General features: G+C 40.1%; 1 long non-coding RNA gene across 1 annotated transcript; it reads right to left on the reverse strand.

Moving 5' to 3' along the window:
* Positions 1-2,452: 2,452 nt before the first annotated feature.
* Positions 2,453-5,597, reverse strand: LOC131227070 (uncharacterized). The gene is made up of 2 exons (XR_009162053.1): positions 5,155-5,597; positions 2,453-3,267 (listed from the first exon to the last, which is right to left on the reverse strand). It is a non-coding gene; the product is annotated as an uncharacterized LOC131227070 (long non-coding RNA).
* Positions 5,598-7,719: the final 2,122 nt, after the last annotated feature.

Consider the following 7,719-nt stretch of genomic DNA (forward strand, 5'->3'; position numbering starts at 1 on the left):
GCGCACGTGCGCACCTTTGCACACGTGTCATGGGTGTCTAATCTGAACGGTCCATGTGATGTGGAATCCCGTGAAACCCCATATGAAGAACTTTCACCCCGATCTAAAGTTCTTCTGGGCCATAGCAAAGGGAAATGAAAATCAAGGGAGGAAACTGTTTTCATCATTCATGGCCCATCAAAGTTTTAGATCAAAGTAAAACTTGGGCCCGGGGGGTTTCACGAGGTGCTGCTTCACATGAACGGTTCAGATTTTGGATCCACATCACGTATGATGGGTTCTCAAAAAAGTTCGTACCTAGTACGTACGAACTGGTTCGCAGGTGAGGGTTTCCGTGTGTGTGTGTGTGTGTGTGTGTGTGTGTGTGTGTGTGTAAAGAGAGAGAGAGAGACTTAGGTCATGTTTGGATACATGTAGTCCAGCGTTACATGGTTACTTTTTTCTTTCTTATGCCAAAAAAATTCAAACTATAAAAAAGCATAATAAATTTTTTTTGGTAATATCGTCACTTTCTTTGTTATGTTTTGCTCAAATACAGTTTTAGATAATAGTTCCAAAACTTTGACTCAACTCAGGACTCGGAGCACTGCGTCACTAGGAAAGTTGGTATTAGGCTTGGCCTCAGAAACTCGACAGGTTGACTCAGTGGCTCCAATGAATCGACACAACTCTCTTGTGTGGATATTTTATTAAAATTAAAGAATTTTGAATATTTTATTATAACAAATAATTAAAGGTAGGGAGCTGAATCCAGTCACTCAGCTCCTCAATGGATATTTTGGTGGGGAATGAGATTCAAATCGTCACGAATTTCTAGATTTTTGAACTATGGTCAGGACCTCAGATTTTGAATCTGGGACAACCATTAATTCCCCGAGTCTCACTTTGGATAGTGGAATGTCAAAAAAAATAAAAACACTTCTTTGGATTATTTCAACACTGATAATACAACTATTTTGCTTTGGACACGAGCATTCACCATTATATTATCAAAAGAATGAAATATTCAATCCAAAAGATTTTTCAGGTAATCCCAATCCAAGAGGAGCCCTATCAAATAAATGGTTAGGGCCATTATAAAAAACAAAATCCAAATCCATTGGCTAGAGTCTTGCCATATCTTAATCCCAACGCATCTTAATCCCATGATCCTATTTGCGATACGAGCATCTCTAACTGTCACACTAAATCCCTAAACCCTAAATCCCATGATCCTATTTGCCATACGAAACATCTCTAACTCTCACACCAATGATTAACCTTTTCCATTTCCATTGATTTCAATGGAATTTGTGCTATCCAAACACGCCCTTTAAAAAAAGTAGGGAACAACATGTTAGGATCATTGACCAAGCAAGCTTTCGACACCATTGTTAACAATGGTCCCACAGAACAAATGGACAGCACACATCCAAAATCAGCCATCAACAGTTACGTCGCTTTTGGTTCCCTGGAGGTAGGTTTAACACTCACAACCTGCTTCTCTAACTTCCATTATCAGTAGCTGATAATCTCCCAATCCTGTTGAGACAGTTTCAGAACAATGAAATTCATGCAAAAACGTCATTTCCTGTAATTACCATAATATGAATTTATCTCACAATGCATTCCAAAATTCTCTTCATGATATTCCAATTTGTAAAAAATTCACCCTTTGAGCTTTCTATCCAGCCGCTTATTTTTTACTTGACTTGTGCAGTTGTAGAAGCTTTCTTCCTTCTTTGCATGCCAACTTGAATTCATGCCACCATTAATGTAATCAACGACCATAATCACTGTTTCCAACACAACCGTCTCTACAATTGTTGCTGTTCTGATGGCGGCAGTATTCGCATTGTAATGAAATGTGAACAAAATAATTTCGTTGCTATGTACATTACAAACCTTTTTCAGTTACAGACCTGTTTCAGAAAAGCCTCACCTTAATAGTTCTCATTCAGAATCACCCAACTGTTTGAAGTAGAACCAACTGCCATTTTTGATCCAATCAGCAATTTTCACACCGGATCATCACAGCAGTTGCAGACATCACTTTGACAATCTTCCATTCAATCCTCGGAATATGGAAATGTGAGTTCGATTACAGGATCTTCTACACTACTTTGGTTTTCAATTCAAATATGAGTGCAGCCATGGCTCAGTAATCCAGACCATGGATGGGCTAAAATCCCCAGATTTGAAGATCCTAACCACCAATCTTATACCTCTCATAAATTGGGTGTGAACAATTGCTATATTTCTGGTCACCCACATATCAGACTCCCAGCCCAAAAGTACCTATTGGTCAGATGATGCTGCCTGCCCAAGTGTTATTTTCACCCATGCTTCTTTTTACTTTTGCAATGTATCAGTACAAACATTAGGATCGTCCAACCGTTAGCCAAAATACACACACACACACACACAGGATCGTCCAAATGTCAACATTTTGGGGGGTGGCCCACCACCAGTGTAGGCATCCAATAATTCTGCACTAAAAAAGTGGTAATACAGCCATGCATACAATAGATATTCATTTACCATGTATTAACAGTGATACTTCAGCCAAGCCCAAGGGGGAATACTGATTACTCTAGCAGAGTGAAGATCCATGCTCATAAATACACCCAAACTGTCTGAACTGTTGACCAACTGTAGGTGGACCATTGTAACTGTCAAATTAGTGGCTGCCAAAATGACAGCTACAATGAGCAACAGACAACATTCTAAATTCAACAAACAAATGTCCATCAGTCAGAGGTTGGGATCATCCGGTCAACCTGATTTTTGGACACAAACCCATCACAGTGGCGCCCATGATTTGGGTTTAATGTACAAGTACTCAACATGCACAGCATTTGAGTGCATGCCTCGTGCTCCACCAGGGTATCAAGTAGCACCTCAACATATCATAGAGGGGGCCCACATGCTATTAATGCAATGATAGCTTCAAGAAAAAGCAAGTTTAGGATGACTATACGCCCAAGCCTCACTGATGACATGCACCACCTGCCCATTCAGGAAATAGCATTGCAAAGGAGCACACTAGCATGCATCTCATTTAAACAACTGCCGGTAACAAGACTCAATATTCATGCCATGCCTGAAACTCCGCACCAATGAAGAAGCATAAACGAACACAAAAAGCCACACTGCACGCATGATTGAGATCATGAAAGCAAGCTTAAAATGTTTCAAAAGACATGGTCTTGTTTGGAGTCGACAAATTCCATACAGGGGATTAACCATTATGTGGGTCCCACACATACAATCGGCAAACTTCATTCCCTAGCACAATAAGAGAAAAAAGAAAGATGAAGCTAATGAATTCACTTCCCTATCATATAACACCCATAAAACCAGACCGAGCTACCACATCATGCAGCAACAGCAACAGAAAGCAGCAACAACAAAAAAGAATCAAATCCACAAATGTCAACCATGCCTTATTTAAACAGGGACCACTTCAATTATTTGTTTGGAAAGCAATGAAACCTCATTTCACATCGAGCAGTATAGTGAAAGTCCATCAGGCTTGATAAAATGTAGGGCTGTCAATGGGTCAATATCGGCATACATGTAAACAGACGCGGGTTCAAATCCAGTCCCACATTCAAAGTCACAGATCTGAATCTAATCAAGCTACCCGTCAAGTCTTTGGGTTCCAGCTTCATGTTGTGTTCGAGTCCAGGTAGAGTTCTCATAAGTTCTAATATTTAAGTAATTATGTTATACAACAATATATTAGTTAGATTAATTAATATAATATAGGGAAAAAGGACCAATTCCCCCCTCTCAGTGTTTTAAGCCCCCAACCAATCCTTTTTTATGCTTTTATTCCACCAAAGCCCCCTACTGAATGAAGTAACCCCAACTAGACCCTACAAGAAAAGCAAAATACCTTCCACCCCTTAAAAAAATTCTTGTTTCCAATTATGCCCTCTCTACTTCTTGTTTATTACTCTCCTCTCTTTACTAACATCACAACACGTGTGCACTTGGACATAGCAACAAGGAAGTGGATATCCTAGTTCAACAATCTAAGCCATTGGTGTGTTGCTTCCGACCATGAATGGACCAACTACATCACTTTTTTCTATATTTGGCCATAAAATAGGTATTTTAAAGAAATACACAAATGGTCCATATTCAGCTGAATAAAGTACTGGTAAAATGGTCCATAATCAGCTGAATAAAGTACTGAACAGTGTTGGTATTTGAGATCAGCTGAATAAAGTACTGTCAGATCGGTGTGATGTTTGTAACCCATTGAATGTGTGTTGGATCTAATCAGTGGTCTAGATTAGTGGATTGGACAGTCTAGATGTCCCAATTTTAACTAGGAGCACAATAACTCATAGTGCTCTGAGAGTACTGGAGCATATCACTATTAATAATACATGATATATTGCTATAACTGACCAGGGTAGCCGGCTACGCATATTATACCGAAGTAGACACAACCCGACCCACCCATTTTTTAACAGGATTGATATTGAACCGAATCCAAAACAATTTCTAACTGGGTCAGTGAATTGGTGGAACCATATGGATCTCAAAAAATTTGGATCCCTCGGGCACCCACAGACCTGGGTACCCATTGACAGCCCTATTTGAATGGCAAGTGAGCTCATTTCTTCAATTAAAGAAATGAGCACAACGGACATCCCACTCCATTCAAATATGTTGACATTCAAAGTACCTGATGACAAATAATATGATCCCCAGCCCAAGCATAAGAATAGTATCACTAGAAACTGAGACCCTGTATCTGGGTCCAGAATTCAGTGATCCATAACACGATTAGCAGGAACAGATCATGCACCAAGAATCTCCGAAATTGGAAGATACGGGACATCAACCAACTTTGGCCCTTTTTTTTTCCTCAAGAATGTGGACCATTGTTGCATGTCTCTCTTCACCATCTCAGGAAACTGACTCAAAGGGTAAGAACTATCCATCTCGGAAATGTTCCAGCCAAGGTCCATCCATGGAGGACCCATTAGTTCAATGCTCCCGATCACCCAACTGCATGACTGACATGTAGGTCATGGCCCAAGGATACTATACATCTCCTTGGGGACCAAGGACTATATAATTCCTATTAAAGATGCAATCCAAGATAAAAAGTACTGATCGGCATCCAGTTATCAAGAAAAAGAAGTTGATTCTTACCTAGTTTAAAGCGAGAAAGCCATCCCTGCTATGGGGCCACTAATTTCATTTCTGATCAGCTTGGGCCGCTCCCAACATTTGCTGTGCAGCCAGTGGAATCAAAGGAGGCTGTGAACGAAGAGCAAGCAAAATAAATTAAATCATCAATACATCAGTTATACTTGGAGCCAAAATATACAAGAGTAAAGATATGCAAAACTTCAGTAATCAGCATCCACTAAAGTTTTCTGCATATTCCTCTCTTTTATTAAAGGGCCATAATGCTGTGTTAACCAAAATTTCTTAAATGGTGGTGATTCATCCACTGAGTACACACCATCAATGTATTGAAACTGAAACCATCATTGAACCAGACAGTCATCCAATCTGGTCTGATCCAGTACAATTGCTGGTTCAGGAGTTGTGAATGTGATTTTGGAAAATAGGGGAAAAAAATACATAAAATATAAAACAGAGGAATGTGATCAATGAACCTCTTAAAAGCTCCAGGTCCAACAGAAGCATATATATATATATATATATATAGGGAAATGGTTCTATACAGTCGAGCTCATGGGAACTTCCCATGAGGTCGAGCAGTGTGGGACCCACCGTTATTCGTGTCGAACATCAACACCGTGCATGTGAACGGTCCCCTTTAAATTATGAGATATCCCAAAAATCATCCATATACGGAACTCAGGTGGACCATACCATCTAAAATCATGTGAAGACATGCCTAAAACAAATAAAATCACTTGGTGGGGCACACCTAAATTTTGGATGCATCTGAAACTTGGTCTGACCATCCAAGTGGGACGCACTTAATGGATGGGCTGGATTTGTGAACCACACCTCGGTGGGCCCAACAAATGATTATGAATGTTTTAATGGGAGGGTGACCCCTCTCAACTTTTGTATGTCGTGTGGCAGACAAAAGTCATCGATTGACTTGATTTTTAAGCCCGAGGCCCACCATGGAATGTTGCATCTGACTGGTGAGGTAGATTTTCGACACGCATCACGGTGGGGCCCACACAGCTCGACCTCATGGGAAGTTCCCATGAGCTCGACCGCATAGAACCATACAGAGAGAGAGAGAGAGAGGGGGGCTCACCCAGGAACCAGTTCTCACGGAAATTTCATGAGAACTTCCGACACGTGATGTTGGCACAAAATCCGGACAGTTAACTAGATGAGTCACTTCATGAAACCCCCAAGGCTAACTTTTTGGCCTGATCCAAAATTTTAGTGGGCCAGAACAAAATGAGAGGCAAATCAAGGGCCTAGAGATTTTCACTTTGCTATGGCCCACCAGATTTTTAAATCAGGCCAAAAAGTTAGCCTTGGGGGTTTTTGATGAGGTGATTCATCTAGTGGACCATCCAAATTTTATGCCCACATCACGTGTCAAAAGTTCTCACGAAGTTACCATGAGAACCGATTCCCATGAGAGCATTTGTGTTTGGCGCGGGCGCATGTGTGTAAGACAAATGAGATCAATGAGGCAAAGAGCCGAACTGAGTGCCATGGCTATCTTAACCAATGATCGTTCCAATTGATGTACATATAGTAACTTCCAAATGCGTAAAGTCTCTAGAAACAATGGCATCACAACAGGTGGGCATGAGGAACATGAATGGTTTCCAAAGTTTATCATGCACTTTTAGCAACGTGAATTTATGTCACTGAAGTGAAGTCAATAATATTTGATGCAAATCTTATGTTAAGAGGTTACATCCATTTCCTAGAAAAAAAAAAAAGACAGATAAATATATGATACATCTAGGCCATAGAAGCTAGCCAAACAAGGATTGAGCCCATCAAAAGATGGCAATCAAGGATCTGGACCATCCAACCACCTAGATTGAAGAGTTGAACCGCACAGCAGTTCTAGATTGATTTGATAGAAGATCAGTGGCCCTAATATGCATTCTGGACCAGATTAATAGTCATTTACTTCAGGAAGCCATTTGCAAAAACAGAAAAGGGGGTTCCGATCCTTCCAGAACCATGTCCTTTCGAAGAACCCTCAAAACCCTAAAATCCTCTCAAAATATCCAAAAACAACAACGATTTTCATAGATTCTTCGCCAAAATGGCCATTGGATTTGAAATTTATCATCTATTCGAAGAAAAAAGAATTGAAGATTTTTTCGCACTTACGTAAGAATGGCACACCACTGTCGATTGATCGATTGGCCCACCAAATGCTACTTTCAAACAGGCAAGTACCGAAATCAACTCTCTTATATGGATCTAAAAGTTTTTCCACCCTTTTTTTATTTTTTTCCAATTTTTTTCAGTATTTATGCAATCTTGACATGTCCAATAACATTTGCCCTTTTATCTTATAAATGGGTTGTTGGCTACAGCATAGCCCATGATAGGGTAGGTAGCTATAGCGAATTGTCACTGACAACTGTAATTATCAGGAAAACGATAAAATCTTCGAAAATTCTCCGATATTTGTAAGAGATATGAAAGAAGTGAGTTTCAGTGTCGCAACGCCGACGACAGCGATATTAACGTCGACGGTATTATCTATTTCTCACCGATAATACGAACACTGGTTATAGTTAGTAT

The sequence above is a fragment of the Magnolia sinica genome, chromosome 15 (assembly GCF_029962835.1).
Source record: "Magnolia sinica isolate HGM2019 chromosome 15, MsV1, whole genome shotgun sequence".
NCBI classification, from domain to species: Eukaryota; Viridiplantae; Streptophyta; class Magnoliopsida; order Magnoliales; family Magnoliaceae; genus Magnolia; species Magnolia sinica.